Consider the following 23739-nt stretch of genomic DNA (forward strand, 5'->3'; position numbering starts at 1 on the left):
AGTTTCACATTCTTTATACTATTTGCTTTTCATGTTTCTATTTTTTTACTTTAATTGTTTTACTATCAATTCTACGTAGTAATTATTTATGGATCAGTTATGAACAAAGTAATTCAAATTAAATTCAAGTTGAATTTTTTTTTTAACTCAATGACTAGCTATCCTATTACAAAAAGAGATGCCCAAACTTGATCGACGACAAAGTTAGGTTCAAATTGACCCATGCAAGTTGCACACGCACTACAATTATAATTAAGGAAAATGGAATTTATTTTTGTTAAATGTTTACAATAGAAATCGAAATTGTAGTTCCTAATTCATTCTTTCCCAAGCCAAATGTTCACTAAACTTATCCTTTTTATAAGTTATGCTTGATGGACTCATAATTCAGGCCCAAGAGCTTTCTAGGTCAGCTCGGCTCAACCAAGATTACAATTTTTCTCCCCTGTTTATATATACTAGGAAAAGGCACGTGCAATATTTTGTAGATAATGTCTAGAGTTTTATAGAAAATAAAATAGTCAATTTGTGTTAGATTTTATAAAACTTATTTTATTTTCATTAAATATATTATTGTTTAATTATATTTTCTTTTATTAAAAAAACTCATAATAAATAGATAAATAGGTAATATGTGTTAAAATTTTATAGAAACTCTTTTAAAAACTCTTTTTATATTAATTAATAAATATTTTTTATATTAATAATTCTTGTCTAATTAGATTTCAATAAATAAATAAATAAATAATTTGTGTTAGAGTTTTATAGAAACTCTTTTAAAACCTCTTTTTATATCAATTAATAAATAATTTTTTATGTTAACAATACTTGTTTAATTAGATTTTCTTTTATTAAAAAACTCAAAATAAATAGATAAATAGGTAATTTGTAATAGAGTTTTTATATAAAATCTTAAAATATATCTTTGTCTAATGTATTATAATTTTATTGAAAATAAAATAGGTAATTTGTAGTAAAGTTTTTCTAATTTAATTAGATTTTCTTTTATTAAAAAACTTATAATAAATAAATAAATAAGTAATTTATATTGGAGTTTAATAGAAACTCTTTTAAAAACTCTTTTTATATCAATTAATAAATATTTTTAAATTTTAATAATTCTTGTCAAATTAGATTAGTTTTTATTTAAAAAAAAAAATCATAATAAAAAGTAGTTTGTGATAGAGTTTTAGAAAAATTATTTTATTTTTTATATCAGTTAAAAAATATTTTTTATATTAATCATTCTTGTCTAATTAAAATTTCTTTTTTTAAAAAATTTATGATAAATAAATAAATAGGTAATTTGTGTTAGAGTTTAATATAAACTCTTTTAAAAATTCTTTTTATATCAATTAATAAATATTTTATTTTAATAAATTGGTAATTTGTGTTAGAGTTTTTTATAGAAACTCTTTTGAATCTCTTTTTATATCAATTAATAAATAATTTTTTATATTAGTAATATTTGTCTAATTAGAATTTCTTTAATTAAAAAACTCACAATAAATAGATAAATAGGTAATTTGTATTAGACTTTTATAGAAACTCTTTATTATATAGATTTTAGTGTTTATATTTTTTTATATATAAATAAATAAATACTAAAACTCTTTGCACATCTAATAATAGTATTGATAAAAACTCTCTTTAATAAATACTGAAACTCTTTGGTAGATCTTCTGTATTTTGATCTGTAATTCTAGATTTCTAAAATTCTCAATTTCTGTACCCCTTCCTCTATACCTCTATTTATAGGCTTCTTGGATTAATAGGATTATGACATATGTCTTTTTCTGATAATGACATAATTATAACAGGGTAGGTCGGTTACATTATGATAATTATCTATAAAAAATAACTATTCTTTTTATATTGAACTCATAATAAATAGATAAATAGGTAATTTGGGTTGGACTTTTATAGAAACTCTTTTAAAACCTCTTTTTATATCAATTAATAAATAATTTTTAATATTAATAATATTTATCTAATTAGATTTCCTTTTATTAAAAAAACTCATAATAAATAGATAAATAGGTAATTTGTGTTAGAATTTTATAGAAACTCTTTAAATATTTCTTTGTCTAGTGTAATAGAGTTTTATTGAAAATAAAATAGGTAATTTGTGATAGAGTTTTATATAAATTATTTTATTTTCTTTAAATATATCCTTATCTAATTAGATTTAATTTTACTAACAAACTCATAATAAAAGCTAATTTGTGGTAGAGTTTTAGAAAAATTATTTTGTTTTATATATCAATTAATAAATATTCTCTAATTACATTTTTTTTATTAAAAAATTCATAATAATAAATAGATAAATAGGTTAGTTTAAATTTTATTATTTAGATTTTAGTTTTTTAAATATTTTTTTATATAAATAAATAAATACTTAAATACTGAATCTCTTTGCACATCTAATAATAGTATAGAAATTCTTTGACAGAATTCTTATATTTTACTCTAAAATTCTGAATTTCTAGAATTTTCAATTTCTATACCCCTTCCTCCTTCCTCCATGCCTCTATTTATAGGACTCTTGGATTAGTAGGATGATGATCTGTATCCTTTTCTCATAATTACATAATCATAACTGGGCCGGGCCGGTTATATTATGATAATTATTCATAAAAAATAACTATTCTTTTTATATTAATTGAACTAAAAATAAGAGTTTTATATAGAATATGATTGATTTTATTAAGTAATTTTTAGAGTTTTATAGAAACTATTTTTACAAAAACTATTTTTATATCAATTAATAAATATTTATTTATATAAATAAATAAATACTGAAACACGTTGCATTATTTTATTAGCTAATTTTTAATTAATAAATATTTTTTAGTTTAATAATTCTTGTCTAATTAGATTTACTTTTAATAAAAAAAACTTATAATAAATAGATAAATAAGTAATTTGGGTTAGAGTTTTATAGAAACTCTTTTAAAACCTCTTTTTATATCAATTAATAAATAATTTTTTATATTAATAATACTTGTCTAATTAGATTTCCTTTTATTAAAAAATTCATAATAAATAGATAAATAAGTAATTTGTGTTAGAGTTTTATAGAAACTCTTTAAATATATCTTTGTCTAGTGTGATAGAGTTTTATTGAAAATAAAATAGGTAATTTGTGATGGGGTTTTATAGAAATTATTTTATTTTCTTTAAATATATCCTTGTCTAATTATATTTAATTTTATTAAGAAACTCACAATAAAAGCGAATTTGTGGTTGAGTTATTATTTTGTTTTATATATCAATTAATAAATATTTTTTATATTAGTAATTCTTGTCTAATTAGATTTTCTTTTATTAAAAAATTCATAATAATAAATAGATATATAGATTAATTTAAATTTTATTATGTAAATTTTAGTGTTTTAAATATTTTTTTATATAAATAAATAAATACTTAAATACTGAAACTCTTTGCACATTTAATAATAGTATAGATAAAAGCTCTTTTTATATCAATTAATAAATATTTTTTTATATAAATAAATAAATACTGAAACTCTTTGGCAGAGTTTTCGTATTTTACTCTGGAATTATGAATTTCTAGACACAGATGGAAGAGAATATGCCAAGGATCACCTTATTGTGAACTAACAATTCGTGAACTGTGGCGATTGATTATTCGTTACAAAACAATAAATAAATAAATAAATCAAGCAATACTCAATTGTTATTGGTGTTCAAAGTTACCAAATATCTAAATTTGTAAAACAAATCAATGTCTAAGAGCTTGTTGAATAATAAAACACCATGAATTATGAGCTCAAGTTGTTATGAATATTGCAGGGTTCTATGTCATCTTATAATGAGTAGTCATTGTTAAAATCCTTAAAGTTTTTTTTTTTAAATCCTCAATGATTTTTTTATTTTTTTATTTTAAATCCATAAAGTTTTTTATTTTTTATTTTTTTATTCACTTGACTTTTGTGAAGCAGCAAGAATTATCTACATTTCAGAACTAAAACAAAAGAATCACGCTATTTTCAGAGTCACAAACTCACAGTCATTCCAATAAGCATACCGAATGATTTAGTAGCCATTTAATGCATTAGGGAAGGACACCAAATGAGTCCTACATAAGTGCCTCAAATGACTACCAGCTATTCGGTCTCTTATTTTAGTTGATTGTTTTTCACTACAACAATCATTTTCCGAAACTAAAGCATGAGAAATTATTATTTTTACAAAAACTATTTTTATATCAATTAATAAATATTTTTTTATATAAATAAATAAATACTGAAATACATAAACACTTTGCATGATTTTATTAGGTAATTTTTAATTAATAAATATTTTTTATTTTAATAATTGTTGTCTAATTAAATCTACTTTTATTATAAAAAAAACTCATAATAAACAGATAAAAATGTAATTTGTACTTAAATACTGAAACTCTTTGCAGATCTAATAATAGTATTATATCAATTAATAAAAAAAAAATTTTATATAAATAAATAAATATTGAAACTATTTGGCAGAGTTTCTGTATTTTACTCTGGAATTCTAGATTTCTAGAATTAGATAAATAGGTAATTTGTGTTAGAGTTTTATAGAAACTCTTTTAAAAATAATTTTTTATATTAACAATACTTGTCTAATTAGATTTCTTTTTATTAAAAAAACTCATAATAAATAGATAAATAGGTAATTTGTGTTAGAGTTTTACAGAAACTTTTTAAATATATCTTTGTCTAGTGTGATGTAGTTTTACTGAAAATAAAATAGGTAATTTGTGATTGAGTTTTATAAAAATTATTTTATTTTCTTTAAATATATCCTTGTCTAATTAGATTTAATTTTACTAAGAAACTCATTATAAAAGCTAATTTATGGTAGAGTTTTAGAAAAATTATTTTGTTTTATATATCAATTAATAAATAGTTTTATATTCATAATTCTTGTCTAATTAGATTTTATTTTATTAAAAAATTCATAATAATAAATAGATAAATAGGTTAATTTATAGATCATTTGGTTAAGCACAATTGATTATAGATTGAATTTTAATTTTATTAGGTACTTTTGAGTTTTATAGAATTTATATCGTGGGATATAATAATTAATGAGAGCTCTTTATTGTGAATTAAACTCTTTTTATATTTTGAATTTTATTAGGTAATTTTGAGTTTTATAGAATTTATATCAATTAATAAATAAATACTGAAACTCTTTGCACAAAGGCCGAAAAAGTAGTACTACACTTGATCTTAACTAAAAGACCAAGAAAAGTTAGCCAAAAGGCCGACCCAAAAATATTTAATACTACACTTGATCTTAACCAAAAGGTCAAAAAGGTGTGATTATTATTTCTTTAACTCTATAGTTTTATAAGAAGCTTTCATATAATCCTTTTTACTTAAAACCAATGTAAGACTTTGTAATTTGAATTAAACTCTTTTTATATTTTGTTAATTTGAATTAATTTTAATTTTATTAGATAATTTTGAGTGTTGTAAAATTTATATCAATTAATAAATAAATACTGAAATACTGACACACTGAAACACATTTAATTATATATATATATATATATATATATACTAGTAAAAGGCACGTGCAATGCACGTGATAAATATTTTTTAACTTATATAATTTATATTTTTATATATTTTTTAATTGTTTATAATTTTATGAAAGAAAATAGGCAAAACAGTTTCAGGCCCAGAATGCCCTAGAAAGTAATAATTGTCACCTCAAAAGAAACAAAATAATGTTTTTCATTGATGTATGAATGAAAACTATAAACATTTAAAAAATATATGAAAATAAAATTCTATAATTTACAAAATATTCATAAATAAATACTATATAAAAATTCTATATATTATAAATTCCGAAAGGGTACCAACAATTTTTAGATTGTAATAATTGTCACTTCAAAAGAAACAAAATATATTAAAAAATCCAAAACTATAACTGTTTAAAAATAAAAGTATTCTTAAATTATTTATTTCTCAATCTCTATCTTTTTTTATATTTCATCTCTTCATGAAATGAATCATTGTCAAGTGTCAATTCTTTTAATTCTTCCATCGCAAAATAAGTTTTCACGACTTATTATTGATTATTGTCTATCTTCACTAGAAAAAGAAAAAAATTTCCTTTACGGCTTGTCACTTTGTTGCTGAATTCATTCATGTCTTGCAAAAAGAACAAATATAATTTAGAGCTATTAAGAATTTAGAGCTATTGAGAAATTTAAGTAAATATTTTTTAAATTTAATAAAAATTTTATGAATAAGGATGAAAAATTACCTCAATTTGTAATTGTAATAAATCATTTAGTGAACAATTTATTAATATTTGGCAATCATTAAACATTGTTAAGGTTGCAAATGTTCCAATATGTTCCATACTTTGCACTTTAATTATCATCATGAATCTGCACATGAGTAAAGACAAAGAATCATGTATTTGTAATATTATTAAACCATTGAAATAAATACAATAATAAGATTAATTTTAAGATATAATAATACTTTTGAAAGCATTTTGGGTCTGTTGTGTTGCATCAAGGACAATACACCCTATCTTTTTCAACTTTAATTTTCTTGTTGCATTTCTCATACGCGTTGTACCACGGTTCACGATCATTGACGACATTTTCAATTATTACTTCGAAAGAGTAATTTGTTTTTTACAGGTTGTACAACAAAAAATAACTTCTCAATATATAAATTGAATATAAAAATGTGATACACAATTAAGGAAGATTAAGAAATATACTGAAATTTAATACCTCAAAGGATATTGTAGATTTTTCTATTATGTCTTGAAGTTTGACTTTTCAGCACTATTGAATTTTTGATCTTTTGTACTGGAAATCAAACTTGTTATATCTTTGTTATTTATATTCTCTTTGGACCTGTCCACATATAAATTATCTTGTAAAATAATTAATTAAATAAATAAAACAAAAAAAAAAAACTTGTTCTCTTTTTACAAATAGTGTATATATAATGTAAAAGAAGTTACAATAAATAACGAATCAATATATTAATGCTTTGACACTTTCAATATCCATATTAATCCGCAATGTAGATCCTTTTTGTGTTTGAAGAGACAGACCTGGAATATACATTGTTATTTGTAAAAATTTGTTATTATAGATTTACTTAATAATATATAATGTAAATAATATCAATTTTTATGATAATTTACCTTTGTAGATGTTGATTGCCACATATATAACTGTGATGTCATTGAACTCCCATAAAGTTTCCTTCATTCTCAGCAAGATCCTCCCATAACGTCAAAGTAGTTGTCATTGAACTATAATAAAGATTAATTACTTTAGTTATTATATTATATTTACATAATTTTGATTGTATATGTAATATAGTAATGACGTACCTCATATCCATTATAATAACTTCCCGCTTTTTGGTTGTGCCTTTGTTGTTGTTCTTACATATGTTCAATGAAGGAGATACCTCAATAACAATTCCCAAAGCATTTAGCAAGATTAAACATAAAATAAAAAATAAAATATTAATGTTAATTTTAATTTTTTTTATTATATATGTACAAGAGATAACATATATATGGAGAGTTGAGAATTAAGCAATAACTAACCCATATTTTCTTTTGCATCAATTACTTGTTCAGCTCCTTGAAATCCACAAAATTAAATTTTATTGTTTCTAAGCTTACTACAAGCTCCTCAAGGTGTTACTAAAAAACTTCAATTCAACAACTTCAGTTCCTGTAATGACCTGGTTATTTTCCTTCCTTTCCTTTTTCTTCAAATTTTACAGATAAATTTTTTCTGCTGTTATTTCTTTTCTGTATTCGATTTTTCGTCACTTTGTGTCATCTAGAGTTCTCAGAAATGACTTCTGAGACTCTTTCCTTTGAATTAACAACTTTTCTTAAGGACCGAGTTATTTTCACATTTTCACTTTTTGGACACTATTCACTTTTCGTCTTTTTCCTGTTTGTCACTTTGTTGGTACAACCTCACTTTTCGTGTTCAGATTTGATTCTGGTTTTGCATACATGCACAATATTTAAATTTCATGCTATATGTATTTTTACTTTCTTATAAAAGCATGCTAAGTATTTACTTTTCTTATAAAGGGTATGGATGCATAACCTTTTTGTAATATTCTTAACTTATGGGGTTTAAGTGTAATTAAATAAAGTAATTATTTTTCGTCTTAGGGACCATTTTGTAATTTAATTTAGAAGATATTTTGAAAAAAGACCTTTTTGCAATTTTTGAAAAGTTTGACAAGTGTCACACTCGTATGGAACCACTTGTTGACATTTTAGTGGAACCACTTAGCAGCTTAATCTCTTGACACATGGAGGGTGGAGATTCACCCATTTGTTGACCTAGGATTGGACCATTTGTTGGCTTGGATGGATGACAAGTGTAGGCTAGGGATTTAGTGTAGGAAGGAGCCTTAGATTAATAACAAGTGTAAGGTTCATTGTAGGTTTTGCACTATGCGAGTGTGAAGACCATGGTGTAGACTCACATAGTGAGTGGAGGAATGCTAAATCCTCCACTCACCACATTTTAATTCATCTTCCTCACCACTTTGTTCTCAAACCCTAACTTAGCCTCCATGGAAAGAAAAGCTTGACTCAAGGTTTTGACTTCATTTTTGGCCTCCTTCCATCCACCTTAGACCATAAAGTTTAGAATACTTTTTATTCCCCTCATCCTCCTCTACATAACCTTTGAAGGGTTTGCCATTTTGTATTGATTTGCCTTGAATTCAAGAGAAACAATCCTCTTGTGAGGTAGGGGGTGTTCTAGTTTATTTATCTAAGGGTTTTATTTACTTTTGTAGTGAAATACAAGTTATATGCATGTTTTATATTAATTTGAAAAATTAATGATTAATTATGCCTTACTTGTAACTCACTTTAGACTTGGTATATGGCATGGCCTTGACTTGATCTTTGTCATATAATTATTTGAAATCATTTGAATGAGTTTTCAAATCTACAGATTTAATGAATTTAATTTGATTTAAAATTCTACTTAATGGTACCTTACTTGTATTCCATTTTTGACTTGATATATGGCATGGCCATGACTTAGTTCTTGTTATATATGAATTTGGGATCATTTGAACAACTTTTGAAAATTAGAGATTTAATTAATTTAAATTAATTAAATTCTACATGATGATGTCTTACTCATTTTGCACTTTTGATTTGATATATGTAATGACCATGCTATATTGTTTTACATATATTAATTTGAGGTTATTTAGAATTGATTTAAAATCTAGAGAATTTAATTATTTTTATTTAATTAAATTCTATCTAATTACTTCATGGATTTAATTATGTTTTAGAAGTTGTTTCTATGTTTAAATTATAAACTTGGACTTGTTGTATACTCACTTGGTTACGCTTTGAGCATTAAATAACATTATTGTTATATTTATATTTATAAGAACATGTTTTCTTTATGGAATATATTGTTGTCTTGTGTAATGAGTTACATACTTTGTTTTTGACATCTTTCATGCCATAGTAGTGGTGGACTTAGAGTATGTATTGTATGTGTTTCCAAATTTAGTTGTGTATGATTGATAGTTGATTATCTTGTATATACATGTTGATATATACGTTGTTGCACAACTTGTTGATTTTGGAAACTTGGGATGTCGTTATTTGGCTACGACTAGGACATGGTTCTAGTACGGGGGAATGTCCTCCTATAGTCTAGTGCGCACATAAGGTGGTTATCCGTGGGCTAGTAACCTTAAAGTAACTCTGGTGTCGGTCTGATCCGGCGTGATGTCCAAGTATCCACCTAGTTTGATTTCGCATTTCAATTCCAAGTTGATAACTAAAAGATGTTGTAACTTGTTGTTCCTTATTTGATTTCCCATTTTAAGTTTCAAGATGTTAACTTTGAGGATTTGTGCTTTATGTGCTGTATTGGAAGTTCCAATGTTTGTTAAGTTGCATCGATATGGTGAATTGTATTTTAAATGTTCAAATGTAACTTAGGAATGATCCTATAAATTCATTTGGAATATAGACGTTAGGTGACATGACCCACTTTAGTTATTTTCGTATTTTAGATTTCAAGTTGATGGCTTTGAGCATCTATACCTTGTTGCTTCGTATAACATGCTTCTATGTTGCATGAATGATGTGACTTATACTAGAAATGAGCTATGGTAGCTTAGGATGATCCCTAAGTCTCACTTTGACATAGACGTTAGGTGGCATGATCCTTTTGAATTGTTTCATGTTAATGTAAAAATCTGTAAAAAGTTGAGTCTATGCATACTCATTCCCTACGAGTAAACTTGTTTACTCACCCCAAAGTTACCGAATGATTTTCCAGGTACGGATGCCTTGGTTTGGGATGCACAATATCCCTGGATCGTTTTGATGAATTGAAGTTCTTTAAGTGTATTATTGTTCATGACTCTTATAAAGGTTGGCTTGAAATGCAACTTGTAACCTTTTATGTCAAAATGTGTATATTCGATTCTAAACATATAATGTGTATATAAATACACTCTTTACAATGTATTTAATATGTATGAGACGAGGTCGGAGGCCAATCACATGTATTTTGTATCCTATGTAATTTTTTTGACTTTATAAAATATTATGAAAATATTGAAAAATGTTGAGTTATTGTTTCACCATAGTTGCATCGGCTGTGGGAATTCCATTTTCATTCTTTCATAGGGTCTCATTAATCATGTATGAAGTGTGGCCAATGCTCAAACGGTAATTTGAAACCATTTCATAATTTTGGATTTCAAAATTTCTATTTCAAGTTCATTTTCGCATTTTTTGCCATTGGGAGGTCGAATTTTACATCGGCAATATTTTTAAGTCATGGACCATTGTAGCACGTCCTAATAGGTAAGTTACGTTTACGTGCATGATCGTTTTTAAGAAAAACCTCTTCCTTGGTGATTTCAGCCTCCCATGGACTCATTTTACATTTTTTTTTTTTTTTCGCATAAATTGAGTATAAGGGTATTTTAGATATTTCACTTGAAAAATAAAAACTTCCCTTGACATGATCATTTTCTTTTTTGTGTTTACTTGCTATCAGCCTCATCTAATTGATTAGATGATAAATCGAGTATAATGGTATTTTGGATATTTCACTTGAAAAATAAAAACTTCTGTTGATAAGGTTATATAGAAAATGTAATTTTAGGAGTAGGTTTCTCCTTTGTGTTTACTTGCTATTAGCCTCATCTAATCGATTAGATGAGCCATCTAATCGATTAGATGATCTTCAGTGGGATTTCCAGCATTCTGTTTTGGCATCTAATTGATTAGATGGTCCTGATTTGTATCTTTTGATCCTTTTTCTTCATTTGATCATAACTTTATCATCCAGACTCCAAATTGAGTGAACTTTTTTTTAAACTTGACTAATTTTTCATTGTCTATCCAACGGTGTGCTCAGTTGCACCCAGATATTTATGAATAATTACCAGTTTACCCTTTTAGCCTTAAGTGCTCGTTTTTCTTCGTCTTGCCTTTTCTCCTTCGTTCAGACTCCGAATCATGTAATTCTGGAATCCATCTTAATTAATTTTTCGTTGTCTTTCTAATGGTGTGCACGGCAGCACCCATTCCTGGGTAAAATGACCATTTTACCCTTGATCCATTTCTTGTAGGGTTTTGAAGACCTTGTTCCCTTCTTGCTTCCTTCGAGTCTCGAGACTCCTCTGGAAGCCACTTTCGTGTCTTAGGGATGGCGTACATCTCTCCAGACTTTCATTTTGTGTGAAAAGACTATTTTGCCCTTGGAGGCATACTTGGTCTATTTTTTATCTTTTTCTCCTGCGTTAGTTCTTGTTGAATTTCATTGCCTCTTGGAAGGTCACTTTGGTTTCTTAGAGACATATTGTATCTCTAGAAACTTGGGTTCTATTTTTTAGTTGACTTAGGGTCTTCTACGACGGTTCTAGCCCATTGTAAAAAGATGGCTTTCTATGACAGGCAGTGCCTGTTGTAGAAATATTGCTTTCTACGACGGTCTACGCCCCTTGTAGAAAGCAATTTAAACAAAAAAAAAAAAATTCAATGGTTGCCTTACATTGCCCCCAACACAAAATCAATACAACTAAACAAAACAATAAATCCAGCCAAAGGTATATATATCAACAACAAGCATTATACAAACAATATGATACAAGATGAAAAAGAGTTCAAGTCATACAAAAATGAAAATTTAGATCTACATCCCACTAATCACAAACAAATAGATCCCAAATTTATTTTTTTATTCATTAAAGATTACAAAGTTCCCTTCAAAGCATTCAAGGCAAGACTCCAGGCAGCTAAACATAATTGAAAACAAAGAAGAAAATTTTAGCCGAAACTCTCACTAAAGAACTCAGGAAAGAAAAAATATATTAAAAATAAATAAATCAGGGCATACACAGATCTATGAATTAATTTACTATGATCCTAGATAACACAGTTCACTACTATGAATCAATTAAGAAATCAGATATTTAAGCACAAATTCATCAAAATAATTGTAAATTATTAACAAGTTATTCATATCAATAGGATTAATTGAGATCACATATAATTATACAAACACATACAAGAGGACGGGAAGGAGGATTGGCAAGCTGAGATTGCTGATATTTCAAAGTGGTCCAATCAAACACATAATCAAACTAAAACCATGAAGCAAAAAGAAAGCAACAAACTTGAATGTGTAACTTTGAAATTAAAAGCATAACTACTACACTTAATTTGATCTTTCCAAAACCTAAAGGATACATAAAAGGTCAACATTATCATACAATTTTAATCAAAAAATATTTCTACAGTTTCTTTCAAGAATTGACTGCTATGAATCATCAAGAATGTAGATATTCAAATTACGCGTAGAATCGTTAAATGAAACGCAAATTCGGGAATGAAAAAAAAAAAAAAAAAAAGAAGAGAAACTTCAAGGATCGACTACTATGAACACAAATTCAAGAAAAATTATTGAACTTGAACTGCTTCATGATTTGAGAAGAAAAATTAGAATAAAATAGGGACTTCTTCATTTGGTAACACATACCCACGTAGGCAAAGAAAAGGCAATACAGAGCTGAAATGGTTGGTGCTGGGATTGAGGCAAAGACAGCTTCGAATTTCCCTGAATAGTAAATTATGTTTAACAAATGTACTTGGAAATGAAGGTTTATTTACTATGGGTTAAACACTTAAACTATGGATTATTTGCATTATTTGGACATCATAACACCTAACTTACCAAGTATGGAAAAGAAAATCATGAAACCAGCAAATATGCACAACACTTCGGCTGCCAACACATGTCAATGCTAACAAACCAGCATTTTCACTGTAGAATGGGAGGAAAAATCAAGTTCTATTCCCTTGCTGATTAAGAATGAAAATTTGCAACACAATTTACAAATTTATTGCACATGAATCTTACACTGATACTGAGGATCCATTCCCGGTTCCAAATATTCCAGAGAACAATATGCAGACTCCCTTCGATAAAGAACAGAATTAAGATGATTAGAACACACAGGACATTAAAAATTACAGAGTCAAATTTGGAGAAGTATTTTATGAACAGAATTCATGACCAAAAGAATTGCATTCAAAGTGACATGGCAGATTAGTTTCCCATCATTTCAAGACAAAGAGCCATCTTTTTAGCTAAATGCCACTACTATGTCAGATGAAAATTTTAGTTAAATTACGAGTGAACCATTCTTTTTAGTTGAGGGGAGGTTCAACAATATTGAGTAGGCCATTAATTCTAATTATTCATTTTGGAAGCAGCCCATGTAAAAATTGAGTGTGGAAAATTGTGCCATATCTAGAGTCTTTTAGGCTTAGCATTGAGGTGTTAATGAAGGCAAAAATACAGACAAAATTATCACTAAGTCAATTTTACCTGCCAACCAACACTGCGACTGAGAATAGAAGGTGGCAAAGGAGTTGCACTTACATGCCTTGACACAGCAATGAAGGCACCAATGGACTGTTGACATTTCAAAAGTACATAAGAGATGAATAAATTAGCGAAGCTATCTACATTGAAAATTGCCAAAGAAACCAGTGAATCGATGTGGCTATTGTAATGACCCGGTCATTTCCTTCCTTTTCTTTTTTCTCAGAATTTCACGGATGAATTTTTTTCATTGAAATTTCTTTTCTGAGTTCAGTTTCTCGTCGCTTAGTGTCATCTAGAGTGCTCGGAAATGGTTTCTGAGACTCTTTCCTTTGGATTGACAACTTCCTTTGAGGATCGAGTCATTTCTACATTTTTCGTTTTTCGACACTATTCACTTTTCATCCTTTTCCCTATTTTATCCTTTTTCCTATTTTGTCTTTTCCCTGTTTGTCACTTGGTTGGCATAACCTCACTCCTTGTGTTCGGAGTTGGTTTTTAACTTCACGTATCTTCATTCTAAGTGGTTTCCACGAAATACGTATCCTTACTTTTGCAGTAAAGTACTCTGGTTGCTCCCAGTGTCCATAGGGGCATGGATGCACAATTTTTCAGAATCTTTTTCTTTTCTTGGGATGTTTTTCGTAAATATCTTTTGAAAATATTTTGTTTTAGGGGTTTTTAAAAAAATATTTTTGAAAGATATTTTCATTCTGGGGCAGTTATACAGTTTTTACTTTTTGGAGGGGCCATTGTGCAATTAACGAAAGTTATTGCAAAATACCTCGTCTGGAGCCTGGATCCTCGTATGGGATTCATTTTCACATTTCGTCGAGTCGTGTACTCATAGAATTTCCTTCTGGTCATTTTTCTCCAGTTTCAGGGTTTCTGGCCCTAATTGCTGCCGAACTTGCTCGGGTCATAACTCTCTGCTCGGGACTCAGTTTTTGACGTCGTTTCTTCCATTGTTCATATTTTCTCATTTTGAATCTTTTTCGTTCACAGAGTTTTTCCATTTGAGCGCGTCTACTCAAATTTCACTTTTTCGGACCAGGCGGGGCCCGTTCAAGGCATTTTTTGAGATTTTCTATAAATAGGGGGACTCAAAATTAAAAAGTTATCTTCTCCCCTCTCCATACACGACCAGAACCTGCTATGGCAGCCCAAGGGAGCTGCCACCCTTGTTCTTTCATTTGAACCTTCTTCCCTTTGTTAAAAAGTCGAAGTGTCTTCGCGTTTTGTGTTTGTCTTGACCACGCGAATCTTTCCCCCTTATTAGAGCCCCTTTTTGGCCAAATTTTAAGTTCGGGTTTGAAGTCAAGTTGTGATTTTGATGGGGCTTCTTGTGGGTTCATGTAGATCGTGTTGTCCCCGACAAAACCCTTCGGTATCGTCGGATTCGGAACACTTTTTTTTCGGTGGGCTTTTGAGATTTTCATCTTTTGAGGTAGGGGATGTCTTAGGTTTATATTATTGTTGTATTGATTGTTTTATAAACATATACAACTTGTGAGCATGCCTTGTTCAAGTTTTTAGAATTTAATTTATTTATTTTCTTTGTTTAGGATTTAATTCTAATGATGATATATAGTTTAGAATTAAATTGTGGCATGCTAGTAAATTAGGCCTTGGTGAGTTGTGTAACATATATTAAATTTGGGACATTTGAATAAGAATTGCAAAACTTATTTAATATTTATCTTTTGTAAAAGATTAATTCACATAATTATATCAAGCATGAAATCAACTTGTAATATGATATTTAAGTAGGCCATGGTGAGTTCTTTAACATATATTAAATTGAGGATATTTGGATATGTTTGAAAATCTAGTGAAAAATTAATTAATTAGCTTAATTAATTTTATTTTAAGCGTGTTAGTCCCTTAAATTGATATTGAATGTTATAGGTTAATAATTCCTTGAAATGTAGTCCGTTTAATTACCTTATGAGTATATTACTAACTTGTTGTGGAATTAGTACTTGTGGGCTCTAAAGATGGTGATTTGATTTAGCATGATATGTGATATCATTGTCTTGCATAACTTGTTTAGATATATCTTGTGTAGGTATATAGCTTGTTAGAATATTAGAATTGTTTACCTTAGAAGCTAATTACTAAATTGGGACTTATTTAGTACTTGTGGCTTAGTGTAGTAATGTGGCTCAATTGTTGTAAAATATTCTTATTTTGGTGTATAAATTGCATATTGGAGACTTGACATGTCATATGCTATCTAGACTTGAACTCTAGGACTTGGTTTGTGTGGATTCAACCTTACTTGTGCATGTAAATTGATTCCTAGATATTATTTGAGATGTATAAGTTTAGTTTAACTTATTGATTTTGCATAAGTTTTGAACTTATTGTTTTTGAAAAGCTTGTAAAGACATATTTCACGTGATGGCTAAGGTTTGGCTCTAGTACGGAGATAAGAGTCTTCTAAGTCATAAGTACGCACTAGGTAGTACCTTGTGGGTCATAATTGCCTGAAATAACTTATGCATGTGCGCACTAGGTAGTGCCTTGTGGGTCGTAATTACCCGGAAACACTTGCTTGGTCTAGTGACCACATGTCCTAGTCTTTCTACTTTGTTTTCGCATTCAATTTCAAGTTGTTAATCATGGATTACTTGTAACTTAAGAATTGGTGTTTGCTTATGTATTTTGATCTCATTTAGTATACTTGAAACTGTATACTTGAACTTGTATCCTTGTTGGTGTATCTAAACTCTATCTAGTGTACTTACGCTTAGTATGCTTATCTTTTGTGTGCGGATTTCATTTTAGTATACTTGTGCCATGTATATTTGTCTTGTGTGTACGTGTTTAGCTTAGTATACTTGTATTTGTATACTTGATTTATGAGTACTCTGTACATATATCTTATACTTGTGTATGTATTCTTTTGTGTGCGGATTTCATTTTAGTATACTTGTGCCATGTATATTTGTCTTTTGTGTACGTGTTTAGCTTAATATACTTGTGTTTGTTTACTTGTGTTTGTATACTTGATTTATGAGTACTCTGTACATATATCTTATACTTGTGTATGTATGCTAGATATTGCTTATCCCGTTTAACATGATTTAGTATACTTGTGAGCATATGTACTTGAATATCGTGTATCATGTTTTAATATGGTTTAGTATACTTGGAAAATATATGCTTGTATGTTGTATAACATATTTTAATATTGCTTAGTATACTTGAGCATGTATATTTGTATGCCGTTGTTCACTTTATATTACATGAGTAGCTTAGGATGATCCCTGAATCTCACTTTGACATAGACGTTAGGTGGCATGAGCCCCTTTAACATGTTTCACCTTAAGGTGATATAATTGTAAAATGTTAGGTCGATGCATGTTCATCTCCTACGAGTAGCTTTATGTTACTCACCCACGTAGTAGGGACATTTTTCAGGTATCGGGATCAAGATTTGGGATTCACATCTTGCTTAGATGATTTGTAGACTTGAAATTCTCATTTCTTGTAAATGTTGGCTTAAAATGCCATTTATAGCTTTATATGTTAAAATGTGTAAATTTGATTCTATTTTGTAATGTGTACATAAGTACACTCTTTATAATGTATTTGACATGTATGAAAGGCCATAGGCCACTGACATCTAATTTGTATCCTATGTAACTTTTAACTTCATGAAATATTATGAAAATATTGAAAAATGCCGAGTCATTGCTTCATTATGCTTGCATCGGGTGTGGAAATTCCATTTTTATTCTTTCATAAGGTCTTATAAATCATGTTTGAAGTGTGGCCAAGAGCCAAACGGTAATTTGAAATCATTGTTAATTTTGGTTTTTAAATTTCCCTTTTCTTGTTTATTTTTGCCTTTTTGCCCGTTGAGGGGTCGAATTTTGCATCGGTGGTATTTTTAAGCCATGGACCATTGTAGCACGTCCTAATAGGTAAGTTACATTTGCGTGCATGGTCATTTCAGGGAAAACCTTCTTCTTTGGTGAAATGAGCCTCTTATGGACTCATTTTGAAATTTTATTGCATAATCTGTTTTAAGGGCATTTTGGGATTTTCCTTAGGGAAATAAATTCCGGTCTTCACATGATTTTAGAGGGGGTTTCTTCTTCGTGTTTTTCCAGAAAATGTCGTCTTAGTACTGGAAATCCCTCATGAAGTTTCAGCTTCCAATTTGCATTTTAGCAGCTTTTTGCCCCTCTTGACCCGTTCTGATCTAGGGGCATTTTGGGGATTTTGCAGTGAGTTTTTTTCGTTTCCTTCTGTGAAGTCGGGTAGAAAACTCGATTTTAGGGGGAGTTTCTTCTTCGTGTTTTTCCAGAAAAGTTCGTTTCGGCTTCCGTTTGAAGTCTCAGTTCTGGAAAACTTGCTTTGGACCCTTGCTGTCAGCATGGTCATGCCATTGGGTGCCGGCGCGCGTGCCGGCATGGGCGCCGGGCACGCATGGGGCTGCCATGGCCTTCGTCGGGCCGCCGCGACGTCTCAACTTCAAGCACTCGTTTCTCCCTCGTCCGGACTCCAAATCGAATGAACTTTTTTTTGAATTTGACTAATTTTTCACTGTCTTTCCAACGGTGTGCTTGGTTGCACCCGAATCTTCTTAGATAATTACCAGTTTACCCTTTTGCCTTAAGTACTCGTTTTTCTTCGTCATGCCGTTTCTCCTTCGTCCGGACTCCGAATCATGCGATTCTTGAGTCCATCTTGATTAGTTTTTCGTTGTCCTTCCAGCGGTGTGCTCAGTGGCACCCTAGTCCACAGTTTTCAGAAATGACTATTTTACCCCTGGAGGCTTATTTGTCATATTTTTGGTCTTTTGCTTCCGCATCAGTTCTTATTGAGTTCCACGACCTCATGGAAGGTCACTTTGACTTCTTAGAGTCTTATTTTCTATTTTCGCTTCCGCATTTCAGATCCGTTATTGGGTCAAACTACGGTTCATCACAGGACGAACTGGCTTGAAAAACCAGGGCCGTCACAGCTATGCAAAGTACAAAATACCAATTATGAAAGCATCAAACTCTTTATACTTAAAATAGCAATAAAAATATATATATGTGTACGTAAAAGAATCTGAAAATGAACAAGGCAATGTGAACTCTAGTTGGAGAATGGTTAAGAAACACAAAAAATTTCATGCAACAAACAATGCAAAGAGACCGGAACTATAACCGTTTCATTCTTTATTCTACAAAATTTGAAAGCATAATTCCATGTGACATACAAAAATCAATGCACCACTAGAAATATTCCAGAAAATAAAAAATGCATCACTAGAAATGCAAATGATCAAAACATAGTCACTTGATAAAATTCAAAGGGTTATCGCCTATAGCAAAGAAACAAGCAAACTCATTTCAAATGCATTCAACATTGCATTTTTTATTCTATAGCTTTTGAAGGCACAGCTCTATGGATATATCCATTACAGAAAATCAATTCATCACAAAGAATGAAACTTAAACTCAAATGAATGAAGGAAGAATTAAGCATCCCAAGAATAGAGAACATTTCTACTTTTGAAGGCAAAAGTGCATTGCACATAGCCCATAACAGAAAACAGGTGTGAGAAAAACTCAAAAATCAGTTGATAAAATTTGCAAAAAAAAAAAAAAGCACGCAAATACATTATGTATTCCACTGCGATTGAGATACGAAACTTGCGAAAAGACGCAATTCCATGTTTGCACTTAATAAAGACAAATGTAAGATAATAATATCAACAACAGATCATGTATTAAGGTGCCATAAAATTTATTGAAAATATTAATAAGTTACAATGTGCATATATCTAAACACCAAAAAGAAACAAAAGCCATATGTAAACAAAGGTTCACACTAGTAAATTAGTGACATTCATATCATTTCTCATGACCAAATTACTATCCTTAATGTGGTATGGCTAAGCAAAATTTTCCAACGCTTCATTCTGAACTTCAGTCTGTTTCAAAAGACAATATCTTTCGAAAGTTGAAATTTATCCTAATTGCATCATATTAGTGTTGAAAACTATATATAAATTTTAAATTATATATGCAATTGTAAGCAGCTCTTAACGAAAAAACAGATCTGGAAGATTTTCAAATCTTTAATTTGTAAAAAATGGTTGCGGCTTCAAGGGTGAAGTACAGAACCTGAGAGGAACGCAAGATTTTTTATGCCTCTGACATCTCAATGCTACCAGCTCGGCAGTTTCAAATTTAATAATAGGATCCTCAGCACAGGCCAGCAGGGCCATTCCATTCTTTAATCTGAATCCAACTTCGATCCATCACCTTGCCATAAGTTGAACAACAGTGTTGTGGTCCTATCATATTCAAGAATGCATAGCCTTTATTCCTGAGATTAAATGCGCGAATGAATGATTAATTATATCAAGAATACAATAATTTAGAATTTTGATGAGAAGAGAAAAAAAATAATTCAAGCAACTTAAAATAAAATAGAAAAAAGAAAAAAAGAAATAACCAAATAGCAAGACTCCTGGATTGAGCAACTCATGATGCATGACTGCATAAACCTTCTAATGATGTAAATCAAAGAGCAAAACTCCCAGATTCAAAACCCATTATATCAAATAACAAGATATACAAAAATCAAAAGCAATTGAGTTGTAGAGATGAGAAAGAGAGACCAATCATAGAATCTTGGAATATATGGTTTCTTAAATTTGAAATTGTTCCCAAATAACAAGTTAAATTTGTTTTATGTATGCCTTTTTGTAACCCCAAATGATATAACAAGGCATTTGTATTAATTAAAGTGATGAGCATTTCTCTTTAGGCCTGCAGACAGGTATCTCACTGAACAGTTCCATTGGGTTTGTCATCTAAGTCAAACATAGAGTTGGTTCTAGTATGAGAAATAAACTGAAACAAAAAACGGGGCAATTCAAATTAAGGCCATTACGAATTGCATATATTAGCCAAGTATAACTATTAACTAACAATTAGATTTGGGACAACACAAGAATGCTTGATTTATTTTGCGTCCGGGTGAAAGGCATTTGCAATGGAGTAACTCATTGGGGGAGCATAAAAGTGAAAAAATATAATACAACACTCAGCTTGTTTTTCTCAAGACTTTAAATTACTTGTGCAATTTTAGTAAACTAAATTTGAACCAAATAAATATGATCTTTTAAATCAAATCCACTTGGGACTTGAGTCAAAGTGTGTGATTAATTATATGAAAACCTTTTCATTGTAGAGAAAAGTTGAAGGCATTGCCTAGCAGTGATGAGTGGGTGCTCTCTCACTTTGAGTCATTTATTTATGTGTTGTGTTCATTAAAATTTACATACATTGTTAGATGGTTTAGAAATATTTATTCATTTAGTAAAATGATGAATAAATTTTTTAAATCAAAATATTGAAGGGGCGTTATTCTGAACTTTGTCCTGTTGTACAGTTCGAGTAAGTTGAACTTGTAAAACCAAAACAATTACAGCTTTAAACATAATTTTCATTGGTTAGACTTAAAAGATCTAATCTATTTGGTTCAAATTTAGTTTTCTCATATCCATTTTAGGGTGCCCAGTGATGGCGTTTTGTAGAAGTAACAAGCAGTCATAAAAAATGCAATTTTTTCTCGTGCTATGTTAAGCAAAAGCATAGCAGGAAATTTAAAAAATGAATTACATTCTGCTAGTGATTTAATGAATGAAAATATGTTAACTCCAATAACCTACAAAAGTAAAAGAATCCTATCCACTCACACCAACATTAATATAAATGTGTGTGTGTGTATTCAGTTCACGGTATGCCATGGATATCAATGATACCTTGGTTAACTACTATGCTAACAACCCAATTTTCCAGCAATGGTGGTATGGTATTTCTAAAGGGAGAAATCCAACTGATATATTAGATGTTCAAAATGCTCTACATTAAATAAATAAATAAAATAATCAGATGTTCAAAAAGCTCAACATATATCAGATGTTCAACTGATATCAATTAGTTTTGGAACTCAATCCCATTCAAAAGTTTTAACATAAGAAAACAAAACAAAAATCCAAGTTTTAAGCCATATTGCTAAACCTTGGAGGATTTTTCATATTATATAAATGTATTTTATTGTATAATGAATAATATTACAGAAAGTTTTAATCTTGTCTCTCAGCAACCAAACAAAACATTAAGGTTTATATTAGTCTCCAAGTTTTAACCTGGAAAGAGTTTTTAACAGTACTTTGATCAGAAAATGCCCCCAAAATCTACGCTTAATTAAAATAAAATTAAAATTATAAAAAAGAAGAAAAAGAATCAGGTAAATGAAGAATGATAAACACTAATGTGGACGGATAAAACCCTAAAAATTGAAAATGAAATCAAAATTTTGATTACCTGCTAATAAGCTGTATGAAAGAAATTGAGAGCTACCTGATAATGACTTTAATTGTATTTTCTCCAAACTTCATTCCCCAAATCAGACGGACTTATGAAACAGATCTGATGCATATAAGGTCTAAAAAATAGAGAAACAGAAAAATACTAAATACATGGACGCAAAAAAAATATCAGAGAACTCGCGAAAGACGAAGCTCCAGCAAAATTCGTACCTGGGCAATTTTCCTCTAAAGGTGAAATTCGCGAAAGACGAAGCTCCAGTAAAATTCATGCTTGGATTTAGAGAGGGTTAGGGTTTCGTATGGATTCGAGAGAGAGAGAGAGAGAGAGAGAGAGAGAGGGCTGTTTTGGTTGATTGATGCGTACGAAGTTTGGGAGGAGAAATGAATTTTTTTTAGCGCCGCCTGTGGAAAACAAGTGCCTGGAAAATGAAATTTTACAAAAAAAACCCTTAACCCTATTCTACAATGGGCTATGCGGGCCTGTTGTAGAAGGTCTCTACAATGGGCTATGCAAGCCTGTCGTAGAAGAATACCTTTTTACAATGGGATATGCGGGCCTATTGTAAAAAATGTGTTGTAAAAGACCCAAGGTGTCACAATTCCATCGTTTTGAATTCGGCCAGTCAAATAGTCAGTTTGTGCTCAATTTCTTCAGGGGTTAAAATGCTCAGGGTTATTCTACAGAGAACATCATATGCAGAAGGCATAAGCCCCATATAAAAGAACTCATAACTCAAAAAAATAATAAAACAATGCATGATCTAGGTTTGAGACAAATAAAAATTAATAAAATAATTCATGATCCGAGTATGAGACAAATAAAAAATAATAAAACAATGCATGATATGTGGGTGAGACAAATAAAAAATAATAAAACAATGCATAATCTGGAGGATAAAACAATGCATAATCTGGGGGTTACACGTACCTTGAAAAAAAACATAAAACTAATGTGATTATAGAAAGGCAAAAAAAGACATATATATAGAGAGAGTATAGATTTTTTTAGAAATAACAAATAGATAAAATAGATAACTTAAATTTTATTAGGTAATAATTTTCAAAGTTTCATAGAAACTCTTTTTTAGAGTTTCTATAATTTGAAATATATTTTGTATTAGAGTTTTAATAAATATTTTATTTGAATTTTATTAGGTAATAATTTTGAGAGTTTCTATAATTTGAAATATATAAATTGAAATGTATTTTGTGTTAGAGTTTTAATAAATATTTTATTTGAATTTTATTAGGTAATAATTTTTAGAGTTTTTATAATTTGAAATATATTTAGTTTTAGAGTTTTAATAAATATTTTATTTGAATTTTATTATGTAATAATTTTTAGAGTTTCTATAATTTGAAATATATTTTGTCTAGCAAGGCAAAAAAAAGACTTATATATAGAAAGAGTACATATTTTTTTAGCAACAACAAATAGATAAAATAGGTAATTTGAATTTTATTAGGTAAT

The 23739-nt window shown here is 29.1% G+C and overlaps 1 long non-coding RNA gene across 3 annotated transcripts; it reads right to left on the reverse strand.

Annotated features, from left to right (window-relative positions):
* Positions 1-6801: 6801 nt before the first annotated feature.
* Positions 6802-22749, reverse strand: LOC132295540 (uncharacterized). 3 transcript variants are annotated; one of them, XR_009478524.1, is made up of 8 exons: positions 22479-22749; positions 22300-22384; positions 20050-20254; positions 13451-13509; positions 13265-13354; positions 7387-13147; positions 7195-7305; positions 6802-7101 (listed from the first exon to the last, which is right to left on the reverse strand). It is a non-coding gene; the product is annotated as an uncharacterized LOC132295540 (long non-coding RNA). The 3 variants fall into 3 exon arrangements; XR_009478523.1 differs by having other exon boundaries at positions 7387-12326; positions 13070-13147; positions 13451-20254; positions 22479-22733; XR_009478522.1 differs by having other exon boundaries at positions 13451-20254; positions 22479-22733.
* Positions 22750-23739: the final 990 nt, after the last annotated feature.

Source organism: Cornus florida, unplaced genomic scaffold, assembly GCF_030987335.1.
Source record: "Cornus florida cultivar Cherokee Brave unplaced genomic scaffold, ASM3098733v1 CherokeeBrave_3.0.0_Hap2_Chr02, whole genome shotgun sequence".
NCBI lineage: Eukaryota > Viridiplantae > Streptophyta > Magnoliopsida > Cornales > Cornaceae > Cornus > Cornus florida.